At 35.9% G+C, this 26,851-nt stretch overlaps 1 pseudogene; it reads left to right on the top strand.

Annotated features, from left to right (window-relative positions):
• LOC141691403 (uncharacterized) overlaps positions 1–26,851 on the top strand; it is a 508,513-nt pseudogene that overhangs the window by 288,014 nt on the left and 193,648 nt on the right.

Below are 26,851 nucleotides of genomic sequence, written 5' to 3'. Positions count from 1 at the left end.
TGTTGGTTACACAGATGCAGATTTTAATGGATGTAGGGTTGACAGAAAGAGTACCAGTGGAAGCTGTCAATTTCTTGGACAAAGACTTGTATCCTGGTAAAGAAAGAAATAACAATCTGTATCAACTTCTATAGCTGAAGCTGAATACATAGATGCAGGAAGTTGTTGTGCTCAAGTGCTTAGGATTAGAAATCGAATAATGGATTATGGCCTAGTGTTACACAAAATTCATATTATGTGTGACAATACTAGTGCTATATCTATAGTAGTTAATCCAGTTAATCATTCTAGGACAAAGCACATTGATGTTAGGTATCATTTTATTAGAGAACATGCTACAAATCGTAGCATTGAACTAATTTTTGTACCAACAGAAAAATAATTTGTTTACACTTTTACTAAACCTTTGGATGAAACAACTTTCACTAGACTTTTAGGTGAAATTGGAATGCTTAATTCTTCATCCTAAGGCAAGAACTCAGCAAATGTTTTGCAGCAGATTAATCTCCAGTAAATCAATATTAATTTGATTTAATTGGAAATTAACTGAAATATGAATTATAAATATTTCAGAAGTCTGTGCATATTTGTTTTTCAAATTTAAATTGAACTTTTAATTTTTCAAATTTTAAGTAAACTGCTCAGTTGTTAATTTACATTCTCAATATGTAAAATTAACACAAGGCATAATTATAAAAACCAAAAGTATATATAGAACTGAGTTCTCGATAAGTCATATTGACTTCTCGACAAGTCATTTTAGGACTTCTCGAGTGAGTCCTCGATAAGTCAATTACTGACTTCTCGAGTGACTTCTCGATAGGCTTAATATGCCTTATCGATAAGTCTTTGTAGAGTTCTCTAGTAGTGTTAATTCACGGAGTTCTCTACAAGTATAATTTTTGACTTATCAATAACTCAGAACTGAAATAATTTAGTTTAATAAATTATTTTGGTAAAATACTTTTGGAAAATTTATTCTAATTTTATTTTGAACTTATTGAAATAAAAGTTGGAATTAATTCAGTCCACCGTTTGGACAAACTTGGTATTTATTTGACATCTCGATAAGTCAATTTTGAGTTCTCTAAAAGAGTAATTTAAAATGACTTCTCGATATGTATTTCATTTCTTAAAATGACTTCTCGATAGACAAACTTTAAACGCATATTTTTGAGTTCTCGACAAGTCATTTAATCTTACTATAAATACCCAGACTTCTCGATACATATTTGAACTTGGAATTTCTCAAAATTCTAAGCAAACTGAATATTTATTAATTCATATCCTAAATATGTGAAGTTAATAAATAACATATCAAAAGAAGCAAAAAGTATGAAAAACTGAGATAATTTAATACATAAATTATGTTCAGCAGAATACTTTTGACATACTTTATCTATAATTACTCAGACTTATTGACACATTTGCGTGCTTATGTGCAAATTTTTTAATATGGATTATGTTAGTCCAATGTAAGTAGATTAGTACATTATATGTGATGTTTTGAGAATACTGATAATGGTTAAATTTATTTGACTATATGCTAATTATGTGTTTTGAATTTATTCAAAATAATCCCTTATCAGTATTTGTTTTGATGAGTTAGCTAGTGAAATATTTTGCTGATAGGAAGGGTTACTTTTTGTGTAGGGGTACTTGTTTATTTGCATGGGGAATAGTTAACCTAGAAAGTGAACTAAGATTCTTGAGTACTTGCATGGGGAATAGTAACTAGAAGTTAAGTCAATTCTAACTGTCTAGATACTCGTAAAGTATGTTCGTGTGATTATTACACTTATTAACCGGGCAACTCAAGAGTCTCTTAGTTTCTTTCTTTTCTCCTTCTATAAATTCAAACCCTTTGCTCCTCATTATTCATCACTGCTCTCTTTCTCAACAAATATCCTGACCTCAAAACTCACTTATTGTTCATCTATCTCCAATGGCTGTCCCCGTTTTTCACACGCTCAACAACGGTGTTTATCTTCCAGCACATCACTTGGTTGACAATAGGGTCTATTATGACCCTTTTGAGCTTCAAGTCCGCATCAAAGGGATCGTATGCACTCTTTTGATGTTCCACTCGACGTTTTTGACGAACTCTCGGGGGACGATCAGATAAACTTCCCATTCTTTGAGGGAGAAGTCTCTCTAGAGCAGGAGAGACGTGTCATGGTGGTTGAGCAGCAACGCCTTGCTGCTCTGGAGTTGTAAGAGAGAATCATTTCTCTTGCACACTCCATGTACAGAGCATACCAGCGTCGGGCAAGGAGGATAGAGGCTGAAAAGATGAAGCAGAAACTAGAGTAGATAAGATTAGGATTCACTTGTTGAAATCTATATCTTCATGTACTCTGTTTCTATTATTAATAAAAATTCAATTTCTCCTCTGTTTTCTTTCTTTTCTGTTTGTGTCATGATTGCTATGTGTTTATAACTGAATTGATTATTATCTTTTCTGCAATAATGCTTGCAACTAAATATCTTACAATGCATATGTCTAATTAAACTCCAAAAAGATTACATATGTTTAATGCATTACATGTAATATCCTGTAGTTTTTAGAATTCGATTAATAATTGAATAATAGAATAAAAGGTATTAAAATTAGATAAGGACTAGGATTTAAAATTGAATCAGACTAATGGGCCTAAAATTTGGATCAGATTCTAATATGGATAACTTGTAGGTTAAGATTTAGAGTTTTGTATTGTTATAAATACACCATATTCGCCTTCTTTATTTTTATTCATAAAATTCGTAGGGCTCTTCTCAACATAAATCAGTAGTCTTGTAAAATTCGTAGAAAATTTATCGTAAGTCAGAATTTGTTGATTCTAGACTTTTCGGAAAGGTCTTTTCATTATCTACAACTTTCGAATTTCGTATTTTTCAATAAAATGTCGTTTAGAGAGTCAAAAAGGCTATATTCAGATCTGATCAGGCTTTGAGGTAAGTACTTTTTGACTTACTTTTATTTTCAGAAAAGTTTTGATACTCTAATTTTCGAATTTCATATAAGATATTAGAATTCTATTTCGAACTGTATAAGAAATAAGATACGAGAATCTTTTAAAATCCGGTCTCTACGTATTCGAACCCGTTCGTAATTTATGTTATAGTTCCGGAACTAGCCTTAAATACCTTTAGTAGGCACACAAGTGTACAACTTTAGATACCTATTAAGGGCGCGTAATTATTGAACTTTATATGCCGACCACTGGAAAAGTATGGTATAAAGAATAAGAATAAGAATAAGATGTCGGCCACTGGCAAAGTATGGTCGTAGATCAAGACTGTGGTATTTATAAGAATTATCGTTTCGCTCTGTTTCATTATGTTTTACTCTATTATAAATTCTGCTCTGTTTTAAATTCTGAATTTTAAAATATAAAACTTTGGGTTGGATCTACTTTAGAATTTTTTTTACAAAATTATTATTGTTTTGAAAAAAAATATTTTATTGAAACACCCATTATTTTTCGGTTAAATAGTTAGTCATTTTGTACTTGCTGGGCTTTGTAGCTCATCCTTTTAATATTTCAGGTTTCGTTTAAGATTCGAGTTGGATAACATTGGAGTGCGAGGACTTAGAATTGGAGTAGATTGACTTTTGGATCGCTTCCGTTAGCTGCGCTTCTGTAATAGACACCTTTGTAATAGAATTTCGGTTTATTAACTGGATTCTGTATTAGTTTTGATTTAGATTTAATAGTCCGGAAGTGCGGGCTGTTACATTACAGGTCCAACACAATCTATTCAGACAACAACATGAAATTCAGATAATCAGTCAACAGGTATTTGTGCTAAACTGCAGCTAAAACATTTCAAAACCAAATTGCAGTTCACTCAGGCACAGCAACACAAACACAAACTCAAACACAATATCACTCAGGGGACTCTCAAAAGAAACCTGTTTTATAAAAGGACTAGAACTTCAAAATATTCTTCAGTTGTTTTTGTTGTTTGAGAAAAGAAACCACCACAAACATTGAAAATTCATCAGTTTTCACTGAAGATCCCATGAATATCACTAATGCACCTTCATGTGCAAAACAGTCTTCACAGACTGAAAGGTTTGAAGGTAGTACTCCTGAGGGGAAGCTATCTAAATCCTCTCCAATTCAATTGGAGGTTCCTCAAGAAGGAACAATTGATAAGTGGCATTTTATACCACTTAGAACGTCTTAAAATGGCTTAAATTGGTGTCTTGAAATCAAGTATTTTGTGTATTTGATGCGTTTTTCTAGTGTTTATGCATTTCAGGGTATTAGTTGCATTTCGGAGAAGGAATCATCAAGAATAAGCCTTGGCATGTGTTCACCATTGCGAGAGGAAAAGAACGGGCAAATTACGGCGAAGAAACGGAGCAAACCTGGAAATTTTCCAGTAGGGTCCTGCGCGCCCGCGCAGCAATGCTGAGCGGCCGCGCAGCAGCCTTGCGCGCCCGCGCAGAAATGCTGAGCGGCCGCGCAGGGTCGGGGAAAAAATATATTGTTTTAGACTTCTACTTTTGTTTGGCTTCCAACTTCTATGTAATCTGAGTTTTATGGGACTATTATATAAGTAGATTTGAGACGTTTTTCACAGAGTATTAAGAGGAGATTATGTTTTAGATTGTGTTTTGCAAGAAGCGAAGGAGATAAGGAAGAAGACCGATTTAGCACACAGCAACGAAGAGGAAGCATATATTCTTGTGATTCTTGTTTCGTTATAACGTTGGATGCTAGTTTTCTTGCTTTGACTTATTTACTCTTGTGACGTACTCTGTTTTAATATAATCAGTTTAGTTGATATTTTCTTGTGTTTGTTTATCATGATTTCATATGAACCCATGATGGCGATAAGTTCTATTATGGGCTAATCATGATCATGGGGTTGCAACGGATTTATTATGAAATTCTCTAGTTAATTGTTTAATACTTTAGTGTGTGATGATTGCATGATATCTAGTATTGGTTGTGCGTATTCGTCTTATGTGCGTCGCGAACATATAAGATAGGGTGTTAATCTCTTGTGAAGCGACGGTGGATCTTGAGATTTAGAACTTGCCATGCTAGCATAGGTTCATGTACGTTGTGCATGATTAGTGGGTAACTCTAACAGTTTTATTTGCCCTATGTAATCAAAATGAATAACTTGTGCTTAAATCGTTGTGTTGTCAATTTCTGTAGACATATAGGAACTCAACATAATTGATGACTATTCAACTTCTATCTTAATTGTGGATGTTTGGTAGAATGGTATTAGTACAATGAAAGTTGGCTTTTATCAGTTTCGTGTTATTCGATTAATATCATCATTGTCACATGCTAAAGGTAATAACTATGGCTATAGAAGGAAGTAATAATGAAGTTGTGATCTCATGAGTGTTTTATTATTGATAAATTGAAGTGTTAGTTAAGTGGTTAATTAAGTAGTTAATTATAGTTAATATTTGATCAACAATTTTAAGTGTTATCTTAACATTGAGAAGTAATCATACATTGGTGAGTGAGTTTAATTAGACAATAAATTAGTCTGAGTCTCTGAGGGAACGAACTAGAAAGTATTCTATATTACTTGCGAACGCGTATACTTGCATGAATATTAGTGCGTGATTTCGCCCTAACAAGTTTTTGGCGCCGCTGCCGGGGACTCGGCGTATTTGTTTAGTTTATGTACTTACCATCATTGGTCATTAGGACTCAGTGATTAGGATGTAGTAGTTAATTATTCTTTTCGGTTGTGTTTCAGGTACTTTAGCAACCGTTTATGTAAACTCATTCTCGTGCTCGCAAGAGGACCTTAGATACAGCTGAGGAGAAAGACGAAGTTCTTGATACCCCGGAGAAGTTAGATTTTGAGGATTCGGATTCAGGAACTGAGCAGAAAGAACCAGTAAACATGGGAGATCGTATTGTTCAAGCTGATCCAGCTCTTATGGATTTTTCTCGGCCTAAAATTGATGACATTCAGTCAAGCATCCTTCATCCGGCTATTCAAGCTAACACCTTTGAAATCAAGCCGGGCACTATTCAGATGGTGCAGAATTCTGTTTCTTTTGGAGGAGCGGCAACTGAAGACCCCAACATGCACATAAGGAATTTTGTCGAGATCTGCAGCACTTTTAAGTATAATGGCGTGACTGATGAGGCTATCAAGTTGAGGCTTTTCCCATTCTTACTGAGGGATAAAGCTAAAGACTGGTTACATTCTGAACCAGCTGGGTCCATCACTACATGGCAAGATCTTGCGCAAAAGTTTCTGGTGAAGTTTTATCCAATGGCAAAGACTGCTGCTATGAGGAGTGCTCTTACTCAGTTTGCGCAGCAACCTACAGAATCTATGTGCGAGCCTTGGGAACGCTACAAGGAAATGTTGAGAAAATGTCCACATCATGGAATGCCGGATTGGATGGTAATCACTGGTTTTTATAATGGTTTGGGGGCCCAATCTCGGCCCATGCTCGATGCAGCAGCTGGAGGCGCCTTATGGGCTAAAAGCTATACTGAGGCGTATAATCTTATCGAGACGATGGCTGCAAATGAGCATCAAAACCCAACTCAGAGGATGACATCAGGCAAGGTAGCAGGTATTCTGGAAGTTGATGCAGCCACCGCTATTGCAGCCCAGCTCCAAGCGCTATCAATGAAGGTTGATTCTTTGGCTACGTACGGAGTTAATCAAATAGCTATGGTTTGTGAGCTTTGTGCAGGTTCTCATGCTACGGATCAGTGTTCTCTTGTCAATGAATCTGTTCAGTATGTGAATAATTATCAGCGACAACAGCAGCCTGTGCCAGCGACCTATCATCCTAACAACAGAAATCATCCAAATTTCAGCTGGGGAAATAATCAGAATGCTATTCAGCCACCATATCAGCAAGGAGTGAGTAAACAGTTTAACCCACCTGGATTCCAGCAACCACAGCAGTATGCTACAAGGCAATCATATCCTCAACAGGGAAGTGTAGCTGCACCTACTAGTGCTGATTTTGAGGAACTTAAGCTGTTGTCCAAGAGTCAGGCGGTTTCTATCAAGACCTTGGAAAATCAAATCGGTCAATTAGCCAATGCAGTGCTCAATCGTCAACCTGGCACTCTTCCCAGTGACACGGAAGTACCAGGAAGGAAGGAAGCCAAAGAGCAAGTCAAGGCTATTACCTTAAGGTCTGGAAAAGTAGCTGATGCTGAAAAGGCAAAAGAAGTCGAAGCTGAAGTTAGAGATGAAGAATCTAAGCAAAGGGAGAAAGCGGCGGAACCAAGGAAGACTACTGTTGAACACACTCTGCCTGAGGCTAATACAGGGGAGAAACAGCTCTATCCTCCACCACCTTTTCCTAAGAGATTGCAGCAACAAAAGCTGGATAGACAGTTCGGGAAGTTTCTGGAGGTGTTCAAGAAACTTCACATCAATATACCTTTCGCTGAGGCTCTAGAACAAATGCCTAGTTATGCGAAGTTTATGAAGACTATTCTTCAAGGAAGGTGAAACTGGATGACCTTGAAACCGTTGCTCTCACGGAAGAATGCAGCGCGGTTCTGCAACAAAAGTTACCACCAAAACTGAAAGATCCAGGAAGCTTCACCATTCCTTGCACCATTGGCAATCTAACTTTTGACAAGTGCCTTTGTGATTTGGGAGCAAGCATTAATCTGATGCCGTTGTCGATCTTTAAAAAGCTGGACCTGCCTGATCCAAAACCCACATACATGTCGCTACAATTGGCGGACCGTTCCATTACTTACCCAAGGGGCATAGTTGAGGATGTGCTCGTCAAGGTGGATAAGCTCTTCTTTCCTGCTGATTTTGTTATTCTGGATTTTGAGGAAGATAAAAAGATTCCCATAATCTTGGGGAGGCCTTTCTTGGCGACTGGCCGTACCTTGATAGATGTGCAAAAAGGGGAACTTACTATGCGGGTTCAAGATCAGGATGTGACCTTCAACGTATTCAAGGCAATGAAATTCCCTACAGAAGATGAGGAGTGCTTAAAAGTGGATGTGATTGATTCTGCGGTTACTTCGGAACTCGATCACATGCTAATGTCTGATGCATTGGAAAAGGCCTTAGTGGGGGAATTTGACAGTGATGATGAAGATAGCAACGAGCAATTACAATATCTGAACGCTTCTCCCTGGAAGCGAAAGCTAGATATACCATTTGAATCTCTTGGTACTTCTGACCTCAAGAACGCTGAAGGGAAACTCAAACCATCAATAGAGGAAGCACCTACCTTGGAGCTCAAACCATTACCTGAACACTTGAGGTATGCCTTTTTAGGTGATTCATCTACGTTACCTGTTATTATTTCAGCTGACCTTTCAGGTAGTGAGGAAGACAAGCTCTTAAGGATTTTGAGAGAATTCAAATCGGCTATAGGATGGACTATAACAGACATCAAGGGGATAAGTCCTTCATATTGTATGCATAAAATTCTGTTAGAGGAAGGTAGTAATCCAACTGTGGAACAGCAGCGAAGACTGAACCCGATCATGAAGGAGGTGGTGAAGAAAGAAATTCTGAAATGGCTAGATGCAGGCATCATTTATCCTATTTCTGACAGCTCGTGGGTGAGCCCTGTACAATGTGTTCCTAAGAAGGGAGGTATCACTGTGGTCGCAAATGAAAAGAATGAGCTCATCCCTACTTGAACAGTTACAGGATGGAGAGTATGCATGGATTATAGAAAATTGAACAAAGCCACAAGAAAGGATCACTTCCCTCTCCCATTCATTGATCAAATGCTTGACAGATTGGCGGGACATGAGTATTTTTGTCTTCTGGATGGGTATTCCGGGTATAATCAGATTTGTATTGCACCAGAGGATCAGGAAAAGACTACCTTCACTTGTTCATTTGGCACATTTGCTTTTCGAAGAGTTTCGTTTGGGTTATGTGGCGCCCCGGCCACCTTTCAGAGATGTATGATGGCTATATTCTCTGACATGATTGGAAATAACGTCGAAGTGTTTATGGATGACTTCTCCGTCTTTGGACACTCATATGATGAATGCTTGAATAATCTGCGCGCCGTACTCAAAAGATGCGTGGAAACTAATTTGGTGCTTAATTGGGAGAAATGTCATTTTATGGTGCGTGAAGACATTATCCTTGGGCATAAGGTCTCTAGCAAAGGTCTGGAGGTGGACAAGGCCAAGGTGGGAGTCATTGAAAATCTTCCCCCACCTAATTCAGTGAAAGGAATCCGTAATTTTCTCGGTCATGCGGGTTTTTATCGGCGATTCATCAAGGACTTTTCAAAGATATCTAAGCCGTTGTGCAATTTACTTGAGAAAGATGTGCCTTTCAAATTTGATGATGAATGTTTGGCAGCATTCGAGACTCTCAAGGAGAGTTTGATCACGGCACCAGTTATTACAGCACCAGATTGGACAGAACCATTTGAGATGATGTGTGATGCGAGTGACTATACGGTAGGTGCAGTTCTGGGACATCGCAAGAAAAATCTCTTCCATGTGGTCTACTATGCGAGTAAAACTTTAAATGGGGCCCAATTGAACTACACCACTACTGAGCAGGAGCTTTTGGCTATAGTCTTTGGCTTTGAGAAATTTCGATCTTATCTGCTTGGTACGAAAGTGACAGTATTCACTGATCATGCAGCTATTCGCTATCTGGTTTCTAAGAAGGATTCGAAGCCGAGACTCATTCGTTGGGTGCTTTTACTTCAGGAATTTGAGTTAGAGATCAAAGATAGAAAAGGTACCGAGAATCAAGTAGCTGACCATCTCTCTAGGTTGGAGAATCCCGATTCTACTTCACAAGATAGGACGTTAATCAATGAATCTTTTCCGGATGAGCAGTTGTTTGCAATTCAGGAGGAAGAACCATGGTTTGCAGATATTATAAACTATCTTGTCAGCAATATAATGCCTCCTAATTTGACATCCGCGCAAAAGAAGAAGTTTCTGCATGAGGTGAAGTGGTATATGTGGGATGAACCATATTTGTTTAGACAGGGAGCTGACCAGATCATCAGGAGATGTATCCCATTCTGTGAGACGGGGGGGATATTACGAGACTGCCATTCCACGGTTTATGGTGGACAATATGGAGGTGAGAAGACGGCAGCTCGTATTCTGCAAGCAGGTTTTTTCTGGCCCACCTTGTTCAAGGATGCTCATCAGTTTGTTTTAAGGTGTGATCGTTGCCAAAGAGTAGGAAATTTGTCAAGGAAGGATGAGATGCCATTAAATGTGATGCTTGAAGTCGAGGTCTTTGATGTATGGGGAATCGATTTCATGGGGCCTTTTATCTCATCTTGCAATAATCAGTACATCTTGCTGGCAGTCGATTATGTCTCAAAATGGGTCGAAGTTAAAGCTTTACCGACAAATGATGCAAAGGCAGTGCTAAATTTTCTTCATAAGCAAATTTTCACAAGGTTTGGAACACCTCGGGTAATCATAAGTGATGAAGGATCGCATTTTTGCAACCGTAAGTTCACTTCTATGATGCAGCGTTATAATGTGAATCATCGAGTAGCTACTACCTATCATCCGTAAACAAATGGTCAAGCGGAAGTGTCTAACAGAGAGATAAAGCGCATTCTAGAGAAGGTTGTTTGTCCGTCAAGGAAGGATTGGTCTTTAAAGCTCGATGAAGCTGTTTGGGCTTACAGAACAGCATACAAAACTCCACTTGGGATGTCACCATTTCAGTTGGTGTACGGTAAGGGATGTCATCTACCGGCGGAGCTTGAGCATAAGGCCTACTGGGCATTGAAGAAATTGAACCTGGATTTAGATGCAGCTGGTAAGAAAAGAATGCTTCAGCTTAATGAACTTGATGAATTTCGACTTCAAGCGTACGAGAATAACAAAATGTACAAGGAAAAGGTGAAGAGGTGGCACGATAGGAAGCTACATCCTAAGTTGTTTGTGCCAGGGCAACAAGTTCTGTTATTCAACTCTCGGCTTCGACTTTTTCCTGGGAAGTTGAAATCAAGGTGGTCTGGACCTTTTATTGTCAAAACTGTGTTTCCACATGGAGCGGTGGAAATTTTTGAGAATGATTCAGACCAAGCATTCAAGGTTAACGGTCAGCGGTTGAAGCACTACTATGGGGACATGGCAAACCGAGAGGTGGTTAGTGCCATTTTGTTGACTACGTGAGAAAGGTACGGAACGTCAAGCTAATGACGAAAAAGAAGCACTGTGTGGGAGGCAACCCATGAATTGTTGTTACAGGAACCCTTAGAAGTTAATAACCTATCCAAAAACACAAAAAAATCAGAAAACAGGGGCTGAAAAAAAAAATTCCAGAGACCCTCTGCGCGCCCGCGCAGCTATGCTGAGCGGCCGCGTAGCCTGCTGCGCACCCGCGCAGAAATGCTGAGCGGCCGCGCAGGGGTCGAGTTCCAGAAATTTTTTTTTTACAGTTTAGAAAAAAAAAAACACAAAAACCCATTACAGCCCATAAACCCACGAATTCTTTTCCCATTAACCCATGATTTTATCCCTCAACCCCACTCCTAATCTAATTTAACCTACTCCACACCCTATATATACATACACCTATCCTACATATCTTCCACAACTTCCTACAATTAAACCCTCTCATAAACATCAAAAAATCAGTTCTTACACACTTTTATTCACAAATCAATGGCACCTAAGAGAGCACGCACTATTGACAGCAGCAGCACAGTTCCTACTGTTGATTCATCAAGGGGTACTGCTGCAAGGCCTCGGTTAACTGACAGAGCCGCGGAGGAGGAGTACACTAGGCTGTTGGGGAAGCCGATTCTGAAGGAGAGGGGGTTTTTACCATCAGGGAGGGATGGTGAGTTGTTGCCCATGATTGCAGAGAAGGGGTGGATAGCTTTTTGTGAGTCACCCGAAGCAGTACCGATAAGTGTTGTTCGCGAGTTCTACGCGAACGCGAAGGCTGAAAAGAATGGGTTTTCTGTAGTTCGTGGGCTGACGGTTGATTATCATCCTGCGGCGATTCGCCGAGTGATTGGACAGCGAGAGAGGAAGCCCGAGGAGGAGAACTGGAATGAAAACATTGCTGAGGATTTTGACTTGGATTTGATTTGTGCGACTCTCTGTCGACCGGGCACAGTTTGGAACCGCAGTCCAGCCAATAATGAGTATCGTCACTTTCCGGCGATCGCCATGAACAGGTATGCCCGTGCATGGAACGCATTTATATGTGCTAATATTTTGCCTTCTTCACATGCACACGAGGTCACAGTTGAGAGAGCACAGTTGTTGTGGGGAATTCTGAATGAGGAATACTATGTGGACCTTGGTGAGTTTATCTACCAAGGAATTCTGAAGTTTTTGAGGGGAGCAAAGCATATGAACATCCCTTATGCATCCACGGTTACAAAGCTATGCCGTGCAGTAGGAGTGAACTGGCCGGCTCATGAGCAGTTGCAGTTGCCAGCAGCTCCTATAGATTCTGGCACTCTGAATGGGATGCAGGAGTGGACCGGTGGTGAGCCTGAGGAGTATGGGCTGGGTTATCGTCTTCCAGGAGGGCGTCCAGCATGAGGTGCTACTATGGCCAGGCCAGGGCGTGGTGAGGCTAGTTCTTCGAGAGCTCGGGAGGGTGCTGGGATGGGTAATGCCCAGTATAGGAGGCTTTCACGGCGGATGGATGCCATGTATGAGACACAGAGCAGGTTTGCTCAGGAGCTCACCCTTGCGTTAGGGACTGCTTTTCGAGGCCTTGGAGCTGATATCCAGTGGCCAGTTTTTGGTGAGGACTCTGCATACCCGCCGCCTGATACTCCACCCACTGAGGGTGATGATGATGATGACTCCGAATAGGTATACCTTGTGTTCCTTTCTACTACCTTCACTGGGGACAGTGAAGATTTTAAGTTTGGGGGTGGTAGTTAAGGAATATTTTGTGTGTGTCATATGGTTGCATATTCATGATAGTTAGTTCATATAGTTGCATAATTTTTGCCATATAGTTTTTTTTTATATATAGCTTTATTTGTTTGTCATATCATATAGCTCATGCATATACCATGATCCCTTTTGCAATGATTTATCGACTGAATTGTGATATTGATGCGAGTGTAGTGATAGCATTAAAGTGATATTAAGTTGTGTAGGTTGATATGCATGCTAGAAGCACTTGTATTGTCACTAAGTCTTAGAGAATGCTGAAGGACTAGATTGTTGTTATGATCTGATTATTTTCGAGGATAATCTATTTATTATGCTTAGAATTTGATAATAGGTTCTTAGTGGTAAAGGCATGAAAAAGAAAAAAAAATGGAGTAAAAATGGAATTTGTTGCTAGTTGTGGCTAGGCGTCAAATGGCTAGTAGCCGGCTCGCATGTTATGCGAGTAGTCTAGGGTTGAGCAAGATGGAGCGAAACGCACTTGCTCAGAGTTATAAAAAAAAAAAAAATTGCGTAATTGATCAAGAGTGGGCTCTTTGGTATTCGAGTTATTAAGTTCTTAGGGGACTTTGTGCCTAGTGACCTAAGGCTTTTAGAGTCTGGGATCCGCTAACCTAACGCTCGTTACATGGATACCATTGTATAAGTCTTTTGTGGACCTCACTCATTGCACGGTCAAATAAGCATTTGAGTTGTAAATAAAAAGCACGATTCCGTAGTAAGCTCCAAAGTTCTTGTAGTGTTGTATATCACTTTGTGCCTAGAATTTTTATTCTTTGTATAATCGTAGGATTGCCTTGAGGATAGTCTAGTCATAGTAAATTGTCTAGTTCCGAAGCATATCTGTTAAGCATTTGCACACACCACGTTTCTGGCTGTATATCCGTTTGCATGAGTTTATTGATCTTTAATGTCTAACTGCATTCGTTGAGACGTGACAAATTGGTTGGTTAATTGTAGTAAGGGGGATCGTTGTATTTTCAATTAGATTGCATTCATGCATATTTTTTATTTGTTTTTGAGTCTGTGACGCTTGAGAACAAGCATCGATTTAAGTTTGGGGGTGTGATAAGTGGCATTTTATACCACTTAGAACATCTTAAGATGGCTTAAATTGGTGTCTTGAAATCAAGTATTTTGTGTATTTGATGCGTTTTTCTAGTGTTTATGCATTTCAGGGTATTAGTTGCATTTCGGAGAAGGAATCATCAAGAATAAGCCTTGGCATATGTTCACCATTGCGAGAGGAAAAGAACGGGCAGATTACGGCGAAGAAACGGAGGAAACCTGGAAATTTTCCAGTAGGGTCCTGCGCGCCCGCGCAGCAATGCTGAGCGGCCGCGCAGCAGCCTTGCGCGCCCGCGCAGAAATGCTGAGCGGCCGCGCAGGGTCTGGGAAAAAAATATATTGTTTTAGACTTCTACTTCTGTTTGGCTTCCAACTTCTATGTAATCTGAGTTTTATGGGACTATTATATAAGTAGATTTGAGACGTTTTTCACAGAGTATTAAGAGGAGATTATGTTTTAGATTGTGTTTTGCAAGAAGCGAAGGAGATAAGGAAGAAGACCGATTTAGCACACAGCAACGAAGAGGAAGCATATATTCTTGTGATTCTTGTTTCGTTGTAACGTTGGATGCTAGTTTTCTTGCTTTGACTTATTTACTCTTGTGACGTACTCTGTTTTAATATAATCAGTTTAGTTGATATTTTCTTGTGTTTGTTTATCATGATTTCATATGAACCCATGATGGCGATAAGTTCTATTATGGGCTAATCGTGATCATGGGGTTGCAACGAATTTATTATGAAATTCTCTAGTTAATTGTTTAATACTTTAGTGTGTGATGATTGCATGATATCTAGTATTGGTTGTGCGTATTCGTCTTATGTGCGTCGCGAACATATAAGATAGGGTGTTAATCTCTTGTGAAGCGACGGTGGATCTTGAGATTTAGAACTTGCCATGCTAGCATAGGTTCATGTACGTTGTGCATGATTAGTGGGTAACTCTAACAGTTTTATTTGCCCTATGTAATCAAAAGGAATAACTTGTGCTTAAATCGTTGTGTTGTCAATTTCTGTAGACATATAGGAACTCAACATAATTGATGACTATTCAACTTCTATCTTAATTGTGGATGTTTGGTAGAATGGTATTAGTACAATGAAAGTTGGCTTTTATCAGTTTCGTGTTATTCGATTAATATCATCACTGTCACATGCTAAAGGTAATAACTATGGCTATAGAAGGAAGTAATAATGAAGTTGTGATCTCATGAGTGTTTTATTATTGATAAATTGAAGTGTTAGTTAAGTGGTTAATTAAGTAGTTAATTATAGTTAATATTTGATCAACAATTTTAAGTGTTATCTTAACATTGAGAAGTAATCATACATTGGTGAGTGAGTTTAATTAGACAATAAATTAGTCTGAGTCTCTGAGGGAACGAACTAGAAAGTATTCTATATTACTTGCGAACGCGTATACTTGCGTGAATATTAGTGCGTGATTTCGCCCTAACAACAATTCCCCTCATAACTCTAGCAAAAGTTGCCTTAGCAGTTGAAGCTAAAAGTACAATCGTCTATGATACTGTCATGAGAAAGGCAAGTATAACACATTTAAGTGTCAGTGTGTTGCAAGACCCACAAGGGTTTGAGGCTGGTGTACATGAGAGTAACCCATTCAAATCCCCTCCAATTTAATTGGAGGTTCCCACTATAAGCGGAGGAAAACACATTGTCAAAATCACAGAGCAATCTGTGAATTAAACTGTGACCCTAGTCATAGGTATTTCTGATGAACCGTCCACTTCACAACCTCAAACTGGTAATCCCTCTTCTGATAAAATGAGTATGATAAGACCTATATGGATTACCCGTAATCATATGATCACAGACAACTCTTCTCAGTCACCTCTTATTTCTGTAAGTCAAACAATAATTGAGCCTTTCATGTGAGGATGAGAGAAAAGATTGAGAGAAAAACAGAAAATAAGAGAGGCAGGATCCTTCCCGGCAAAAGGAGAGGTAGATGAGTGTCTGGATTTAGTAATCCTTGTGAGTAAACTCTGACTCTTAAAAGTCATGAGATTAGTGTTGTGAGAAGTAGTGAGACTACTTATTCAAAAGAACAGAGAGCTTGGGACTTTTTTACTGACAGATTTCTTCTGCAGATCTAAGTGAAACTCCTATTCTACTTGATGAACTCATCACTACAGATCTCACTGAAGCTTGAAGCTGCTGATAGTGTTCTAAAATGGACAATTTCAAAAGTTTGAACAATGTGCATCTAGCTAGATCTTTCTACCTAGAGATAATGTCAAAAAGGGGGAGAATATATCTAAATGCCAAAACAGCTAATGGATATTTGCAGATAATAATATTCTTTTCTTGATAGGGGGAGAGAAAAGCAAATCTAAATGCAACTCACAAAAGAAGACAAGACGGGGAGATTGACTTCTACATTTAGTTAGAGTTTTAACATCATCAATCAGAACTTGTGCATAATTCCATAATGAACAAGTTGGGGGAGATTGTAAAATATAAGTGATGATATCAAAGATCACTGGAGATAACAATATCATTAGTGACCCTGATCAAAGTATGAAGCAAGCCAAATGGACATCTGATCTAAGGAGGAGATTAATGAAATGTTATTTTTGGTAATCAGCTAAGCTTGCGGCCAACCCTAAGTAAGTTTTATTGTTATCTTAATATGTATTTTGTACTTGTAACATTTTAAGTCTGTAAAAATGTCAAAGGAGTAGACTTGAGTCTTTTTTCTGAAATAGTATCAAGCCTAAGGATTCTATCTGGAAGAAGATCAAGAAGATCATGCCTCAGGAGAATCTTAAAGAAGCTTGGAGTTGAATAAATATGTTTGGAGAAAAATATTCTAAGTCAAGATCTCTACAAGTCACAGATTTAATGTTATAGAGAAGTCATTCGAGAACTCCAGAATGGCTTATCGAGAAGTCAGGAAAGCTACTAGAGAACTCAGATATATCGACAAGCCAAATTGAAGAACTGAAGATTGGAGATATCGATAAGTCATTTCTTCACTAGAGAACTCAGAGTTATCGACAAGTCTAAATTCATAAGAGAACTCTGAGTTATCGATAAGTCTAAGTCTATTAGAGAACTCAGAGATATCGATAAGTTAAAATTTACTAGAGAACTCAGAGACATCGATAAGTTAAATTTTGACTTGAGAACTTTGAGATATCGAAAAGTTAAATTTGACTAGAGAACTTTGAGATATCGACACGTCAAGAAGCTATTAGAGAACTAAGAGTTAGCGATAAGTCAAAGTGAAGATGTGAAGACTAAAGATCTCTACAAGTCAAAAATCTCTTATAGAGAACTAGAAACCTCTACAAGACAAACTAAATATAGAGTACTAGAGATCTCGATAAGATAATATACTTATCGAGATGTCAAGTGTTTTATAGACCTAAACTGGAGATCTCGAGGTACAATCTCAAAGTACAAAGTTGCAGATCAGTTCAATATCCAAGATAAACAATCAACAAACAATCCAACAACTGGATTGACAAGTCTACAAAAAGAAGCTTGAAGAATGTGCAAGATCAATAGTGAAGATTAACTGACAGAGAAAGATTAAAGTGAACACGGGATGCTAAAGATATGCTAATCTAGAAATGGAAGATCTACTTTTCTATAAATAGAAATGACAAGTGACAATTTAGAAAAGCTAATAGCATGTCTTATTACACACTGTGTAAACCAGCAGTTAACTAAGTTATAAAGTTAACACTGGTCCTTAGTCAGTAAAAATAATTGAGAAAGAAATCTTGTAACACTCTCAAGAAGAAGCTAAGCTCTTTAACTTCAAAGAGCCTAGAAATTTTGTAGCAAAACATTCTTAATTTTAATACAAAATTAAGTCAGTTTTGAAAAGATCTGTGTTCCTTATTCTTGCATGTTTAAATTCCTGCAGTAACACATTTCTACAAGATTAAATTTACTTTGTTCAATTAAGCCAAAAGCATTCAAGAAAAGCCTAAAAACAGTAAAACACATTCACCCCCCCCCCTCTGTGTGTTATTTATTTCCTAACACAAAGAAAATAAAGTAAAAATGATCTTTAGAGGTGTGGAAATTAAAGTATATTATTGTTGATAACCTAAATATCCTTGTCCTGCAAAGCTTTTATTTGGTTGACATTCAGTACAGTCTTTTCACAATCAGGCTCACCATCTGATATTTCCAAGAGATCATCAACCCTGCACATTTTTCTAATTTGAGTACTTCAATAGGTTTAGTAAGTGAAGTATAATTTGTCATTATGTACTTCTTCTGGAGTAGGTCGACACTGTAATGATCTGGTTGAACGTATACTCTTGTAGCTGGGTAATTGGTTAACTGAACTTTACTTTAGCAGAGAAAATAACATAGCCTTATAATAAAAACTGTATGAATTTAAAGAAGAACAATGTTATACAAATTGTTAGTACCATCATATCTTGTTACTCGGGCACAAAAAACTATTACTATAACATCTTTTCCACTTGCTTTACTCAAAGCAATGTCGACGTCAATAGCAAATTTGTCAAATAGGGTTATTTATACACAATGCCTACAACGAAAATGTAGTAACTATTGATTCGTTTACAACTTGTACACAGTGATTATAGAATTTTTAAAAAATGAACTAACCCGTCGTCAACCATATCAAACTTTAGACAAAATTTATCCTCATTATTCTTTATAGTGTGAACAATGGGGCTCTTATTTTTCATCAACCTAATTATGTCTACATTTAAAATATGGTGTACACAATTATGTAGCCAGTTACATGTAAATAAGGAAGGGAAGTTTTTTGTGTAATAGTTTAGTTATAAAATTACCTACTAAAAACCTATTATCATTTGCCAGCTTGTTAATTTCCTTCATATGGAAAAGATCAAATGCATATTTCTCAATTTCCAATCCTTGAGAGAGGTCTTCGATCATTTTCGTATCTTTGGTAAAATAAATATGTTTTCCAGTCCTGACCAGACGATAAGTTTCGTCCCCTAGAAAGTATTTGACCTTAAAGTTGCTGAGAATATAAACTTTTCCTTCCTCTAGGTCATTTTACAGCCTCGCAATATTTAGCACTCGCATAAGCATGCATTCGATTATTCTACAGTTCATGAATAATAATAAAATATGAGTGTAATAATGTGCGTATAAATGAAATTGATGGATGAACAATAACATTATTAGGAACCAAAATTAAGCAAAGGAGATTAGGTGGTCGAAAACACACCGCGTCATCGATGAGTAGCATATTCAACCCCCAAAATTCAAGAGTTTGGCGGTTCATTCCTTTCCTAATAGCTTGAGTTCTTACTCGACAATACCATTCATAAGAAAAGACATCTAGCTGCATTAATGAGTCGTATTTGTTTAATTCCATCTTTGGAAGATCCTGCACATAACGAAGTTAATCAATTATGGTTGACAGGAAATAAATACGGTAACAGAACAAACAGATAGTTGGAGGCAGGTGACTGGGTTTGCATACCTGCTTTTGGGTTTTATTTCCTCTCTTGTGTGATGTTAAACTTAGTTGTATTAACCTAGTGGTAGTTGGATAAGAATTGAAGTTGTTTACTTATTTCATACAGTATAGCAAGTAATCAGTAACACGTGTACGATAATTAAGTAAAACACCTAAAACTTTATTTATTGTAATGGAAAGTAATGATATTTAGGGGTGAACTCAGTTCGTATTGGTCGGTTGAGGATTAATAAATTGAACCAATTCAATTAAATCGATTTATAAAAATTGAACTCGTTTACCAAAAATATAATTGTGAACCCAACCGTACCCTTCAAACATGGTTTTGTGGTTGGGTCGGGTTGTTTTGGATTAAACCTTTAATAAAATTATTAAAACTTATAAGGAGTCAAAATTAAAAATAAATTTTACGAAAAGTTTTAGTGGAACCCATAATTTAGCAGAAGATATATATTATTGGATACTAAACGTATCGTGGACCAATTTCAGTCAAAATCTACCTAACAGCGGTCTACTATCCAATTATAGTTTAGGGCAGTCAATTGTCTTAGCCTAAATTTAGGGCAATATAATTCACCGCCTAAATCTTTTTAATAAAAAGGCATTAATTTTATGTTCTATATATTTGTTAGTTTGTTCATTGAATGTTTTTATATATATATTAAGTAGTCTCTAATTATATTTTTAAATTTTTAGTTATCTGTATTACAATTATTGAACAGAACTCAATTAAACACCATCATTTATTTTAACTGAAATTAGTAATACGTTAAACATATAATTAAGATAATATTTCACAAAAATAAAATATATGAACTTAAAAATTGATATAATAAAATAAAATATTTCTTGAACATGTAAGAGAATAGATATGTGAATTAGCATCAACATATATAAATAACAATATATTTGAAGTATGTGGTATTCAATTTCTTTCATAAAACTAAAGCTCTAGTGAAATTTTTTATCCAACAAAGAAAAAATTAATGAATTCAAGTTGGAAACTTAAACCACACAGCTATATTTATATACCACTTGACTAATATGAACTTTTGCTGCTATAGTGATTTATTTATAGGCATACCTAGTAGGAACAATTTAATGAACATAATGCGTAAACAAATAAGCTTCACTCTTACTTAAATATGGTTACAGTCCAAATAAAGTCTTTTACAATACCAAAAGGAAACAAATTACTGCATGAAGTGGATACAAACAGATGAGCAAACACAGGGAGCACATAAGTTCTTCTGGGATTTTTTCAAAAACCGTTTACTTCTGAGAACCTGGATAAAAATTTATGGTATTACTTAGATTATATAGTCTGTCTTTAGAGAACATATTACAATTTTTAATAACTAAATTACCTATTTCGTAAATTTGTCACCCGACAGCAGTTGAAATTGATTTCAACAGTGGTCGCTGACATATTGGACAAAATTTTCTCCCCCTTGTACCGGTTGAAAACTATTCGGCAGGATTAGATTATTACAATGGCAGGGTGCTCCGTTGATTCATAATACATATTCTGGAAAGTAATAGCGAGATCATCCAGAGACGGACTTTGATGTTATTGATGCGGAACATATTTACAAAATTTATACTTGGAAGATAAGTTTCAACTAATTATGAAAATGTAAAGAGCAAAACACGTTACTTACTTGAGGTCAGAAATCTCAAAATCCAGGTAGCACTGCTTCATAGTGTTCCGGTTGGTCATTTCTTTCATATGCTTCATATCATTTACTATTCCAACAATATTTTACACGATAAACACCAGAAATACATTAAATAAATCGTTCGCAAGTTACATAACGGGATGTAAAGATGACTAACCAATGAGAAAATTATCATCATCGTCAATCTCAGAAATCCTCTTCAGATTTGTAAACCCATAAACTTGTTCAGGTATCAAACCCCGTGAATCGGGTAGAGGCGTGACGATAGTGCTAGGGGTGAGTATGATGTGCTTTTCGGAATCAAAATATTTAAACTTACCAATAGGCTTCTGAACAATGAAGTTATGGATCTTATAGTTTTTGCCAAGAACAAAGATTCCAAGCATCTCAGGAAGGACGTCGGAATTTATCCAAATATGCATCGTTGCGTGCTACATATCTATATATTCTTAAAGAATGCTAGTGAAGGGTCCTTAAAATAACCAACTTTGACCCGTTTAGGCAAAATAACCAAGAAATAACCAACTATAACCCGTTAACCCACACACTTTTACCCATTTTTATTTATGGCATATGGCAGAAATTTTAGATTCATAAGCTGTAACATGCCATATATGGTAAGTTATTATACGTTTTTATGCAATTTGAATCCCTCTTTAATAATTTGTCTGCTACATTCCTTATCGACAATATGAACTTAAAAAATTCAAAAACTAAATTGTATGATGCCCATAGTTTCAGGTTATCAGTATCAATCATTGCTAACACCGTATTCATGTGTTCAACTTCAAAATAGAGCTTTGTCAATTACTGGCGAGGATGGATAATGCGGATTGTTTATCCTCCCTGCCTGAATCCAAGTTAGGTCGCAAACGAGATACTTCTGCTGCTCCGCCCGTTTCACCGACTGGTATAATTACTCATACATTTTTCTTATTCTTTTTCTTATCCCTGATTAATATTATTATTTTAATACATATGTCTTACAGTGGTTAAGCGTCGTGGACATGGGTCAGCACTTGATGCTTACTTGCATAATAGGATGGTGAATATGCAAGGAGATAAAAATCATCAAAATAAACCGGTCTCCGCTAAAAACATTAAGATTCAGCCCGCTGGTGTTACTACTGGTAATATCAATTATATGTTTTACCTATGCAAAATAATATATGTTTGTGATAACATAAATTATTGCAGAGAAAAGTCCTCTGGGGTACAACACTCATTTACAATGTCCAAGAATTATCGACAATGGAGGCACCGTTTTTATTTCAGGTTCTGTTAAAGATAAAAGGGGTTCTAATTCCCCTATCCAAATTGACCAACATTCTATTCAAAGGAGCACAATTGAGAATAGTAACAGTGTCTCCCCGGAAATATCTGTTAAACGGCGAGGCCGTGGTCCGAGTATTAATACAATCCTTCAAAGAACTTTTACAAATTTCCCACCAAATAATGGTATACATACTTTTACTTATCTTTAATCTTTCATACTGTGAATTTTACATAGTATATTTTATATACATTTTAGTTTACTCGAAGAAGAAAACTCATCAAACTGCTATATATACAACAATGATTTCTGCAGTTTTAATCTTTATTTTTTATAACTTTTGATTGTATGTAAGCAGAGAAAAATGTGTTATGTTCTGATACTCTTATCCAAACAAAGAATACGCGTCGAGGTCGTGGTCCGAGTATTAATACAATCCTCCAAAAAAATAAAGAAAACTATCCGCCATCTATCGGTATACCCACATTTTAATTACATTACTCTTTATAGTTTTTATATGGCTCTGTATATTACTGTCGTGTTGCGAAATATACAAACATAAAATTAACAGAGCTATCGATATCATCTCAGATAGCTCCAAGTCTATGCCAGGAGTGGATCTCATGTCCCCAGATTCAAGAAGTGGTATTATACTCGGAGCTCAGGATAACATTCATAAGCTATATTCCACTTCAACCGTTACATCATCATGCAGGAGCAAGGGTAGAATAAAAGATAAACCAATCAGCATGCCTTCACTATGTTTTGCATTTTCTCTATTAGTATTCCCATATTTGACCAATACTAATTTTGGTATTTTTTACAAAATGGCTTGATTATCTTTACCTAGGAGTGAGTGTTTTGACAAGCAATACTCCTTTGAGTCTTAAGGATGCCTTAAAAAAAACCTGGATGACAATACAACAAGTGGTTCTGGGAAAACAAATCCTAAACGGCGAGGTCGTGGACCAAGTATTATGACAATTCTGCAAAGGAATAAAGAAAATATTTCAGAAAATAAAGGTATCCAATCAACTTACATGTAAACTGAATCTTTTTTCTTATTGGATTCATACATAAAGAGTTATTGTATTTCCTTATATCCGCAGACATTTTTACAGGCACATTTAAAGAGCCGCTTGCAGCAGACCTCGACTCAGCAGTTACAACTCAATGCAATGTACTTAGATCCCAAAATAGTACAATGTCATCCAATTGCAATTGTAAGTTTTGGTATAATTTTTTTCGTTTGTTTCTTGACTTTACAGAAATCCAATAATTAGCAAGTACCATTTGCCTCACTATGAATTTGTCATTTTAGTGTATGGTAGAACAGATCTGCAGGCTGTTGGAACAAATAATGAAAATGAAAAAATCATACGCTCTACTTCTCATAATAAAGGTAATTGGTAACATATCGATTCCCTATATTGTTGATGATTACCTGATAAAAATTTGGTTGACTCATCTTACATTTCCCAGGAAAGCGCCCTATACCTACTGATGGCAAAACAAAGTCACCAGATTATAAACGAAAAAATAAAGTTGTCTCAAATGATATTCCTTCAGATTTTAGAGAAAAAGGTACATCAGATTTAAAAGGTTTGTGGAAGATATTTGCAACACACCCTTCATATGATTATGTGAATTTTAATTTTTATTTAACTAATACAGGAAGCGAAAACACCACACCCGTACCTATTTCCTCTTTCGTGCAATCAAACATTGACACATCAGGTAAATATATTTACCTGAAATTTATATTAGAACATTTTTTAATTAAATAAGTAGTTTCTAATATTTACCACAAGTCATTTTACACCGGGTGAAAATAGATATATACAAAACACTTTAAATAACAAAAGATGCAACGAAGGTTCATCTTCCGGAGCACGTAATTTATTTGATAGCTTTAACGAAGCTGATGAACCTGAACATTACGAAGATGAATACTTTGATCAAAGTAAGTGATTGCAAATATTTCACTATTTCTCCTCTCCATTTAGTAATTAAAGAACCATAACTTGGATCAATTTAAAGACATAAATGCAATTATTCAAACAATTCAAGTACATTGTTGTTCAAATTTAAGGTCAATGAAGAAATTAAAGCAGATGATTAATCTTAATCACAATACTACTCGGCAAAAAAGAACAATCAGTCGTAAATAAGCAACATAAGTCCTAATGCATCATCACCAAAGTCTGATTCTAACAAGTCCAATTCTATGAAAACAATTATAAAAGAATATAATAAACAAGTTAACAATATGAAAGAAAACAAATATGAACTATTGAACAAACCACCATTGCTTATCTTCTCCGAGATATGTATTCAGAATCTGGCCAGACAAGAACTCGATCGATCCTTTGGCTGACGGACTTTTGTGCCTGCAAAAAAATATTTGGGATTTTGGGGTTTAGTATTTGACTAATATAATATGTTTTACTTTTATTAAGTTCAATTAAGACATAGCCAATACAAAAATATATAGTATTATCTTTTGTTGTAAAATAAAATTATAATATAATTTCCTTTTCAAAATATAAAAATAATTTAAATGAAAAATTATAATACCATCATTAATGCATGTACCTTTTAATTCCGATACTTAATGAAAATATAACTGATTTAAATCGATTTAATATTGAAAAAAAATATTTATAATTTATTTTTACAACAAAAGTAACTGATTTAGTGAGTCTCATTACTTGGTATATCTAATATGCCTTATTACTTGGTATGTCTAATACCCATTTCGTAGCCACATTCCTAATTTTTAAAGTTTATTAAACTATAAAATAATTTTTAAAAATAATATGTTTTTTAAAATTAAATTTAATCTTAGCACGCGTAGCGCGGGCATAGGTCCCTAGTTAAGTATAAAATCACTAGATCCATGAATATATCCACAAAATTTACCCAATGGGTAAATAAATTTACCCATGACCCATATTAAGTATAAAATTTATATATCCATGAATATATCCTTATAAGTTTACCCATTTTTTTATCCATCAAAACACTAAACATGGAAATTTTTTGAATTTTAAAATTTAAACATCTTATCTAAGAAAAGATTTGCATGACTTTCTCACATCTGTTACAACATTAATTTAATGATAATTATTGATTTCCTTTTCTGAAATTTATTCTTTCAAAACATGATCTCTTAACCCTGGTCGCCTCCATCATCATCGCCTTCGTTCCATTACTCTGTCGACTGCGTTACAATCAGTTCAATATATTTTCCTATCTTCTTTTCTCTTTATAGTTCTGTATTATATTCATGGATTCTATCTTCTTTTCTCTATATTATCATATATGCACGATTTGTTTATTTTATATATGTTTATCCATTTGTTTTTTATGTTAATTAATAAGATATTGTTATGTCTTCATCTCCAAAGCTCTTATCATTCTCTTCGTATTTTTGTAGATGATGGTGTATTATAATGGCGAAGGAGAATCGTTTGGTTCCGATAAACAAATTCTTAGGATTCAGGTTCTACGAAATCAGGTATATATGTTCCCGAGTTACTTAATAATGAGACTGATTTTTGTATCTCATTTATTTCTCTAACAATATTTGTAGTTATTTGTTGATATGTTTTATTTTTTATTTTTTTATTATGCAGCACACATGTTTGACGAAAATTCCAATAGAGGTTTGTTAATCAGTATGTATTTCTATGAGCAGTGTATTTCTATATGTTTGTTTCATATGTGTTTGTCTTTATAATTGTTCACCAATATATTCTTCATTTATGGTTGTAAATTTAAAATAACATGTTTGAGATGATTTTTAAGCTCGGAATTATATTATAAAATTAGTTTTAAAATCCAGTAATTTTGTTTCAGTAGAGTTTGTCTTGAACCAAATGCAATTGCAAGCAGTAGTATTTGAACAAATATACCGGTGACTGGAAAGTTGTTTTAAGGGAGGCTGGCTCAGGTAATGAAATTCTTGAAAATCACTTCAATATCAATTGTCATTTATTTTATTACCCTGATGTATTTTATCTTCTATATCTTCTGATAATAAAGTAAAATCATTGTCAGGTATTTGCAGAACTGTATCGTTAGTGACATTAAGTGTAGTGTCCTCTCCGCACTTTGACAATCATGTAAGGAATGCACAAGTTAGACATTGCTGGTGTTGTGTTAAGGCATCGTCAATATTGGTAACAGTTTTTTTCTTTCTATTTTGGATAAAATTGTTTTCACTCTACTCACCAATTCTTTAACAACATTAAACTGCAGGAACATCTATGTACTTTAAATATTGAACGGAAAGACAGATAATACATACACAAGTAATTGGCTGTTTCGGATATGATGAATGAATAATTTGATTAAGACGAGTAAGAATTTTATTTTTTTTTAAATATCTCTGTTCTACGATATTAGTACTCTTATTATGCGAGTTTCTATAATTATTATTGTTACTACGCCTGTGTATGAATGAAACAACTGGTTATGTTACTTT

Source organism: Apium graveolens, chromosome 10 (assembly GCF_009905375.1).
Source record: "Apium graveolens cultivar Ventura chromosome 10, ASM990537v1, whole genome shotgun sequence".
NCBI lineage: Eukaryota > Viridiplantae > Streptophyta > Magnoliopsida > Apiales > Apiaceae > Apium > Apium graveolens.
This window is presented reverse-complemented; position numbering and strand designations above follow the sequence as displayed.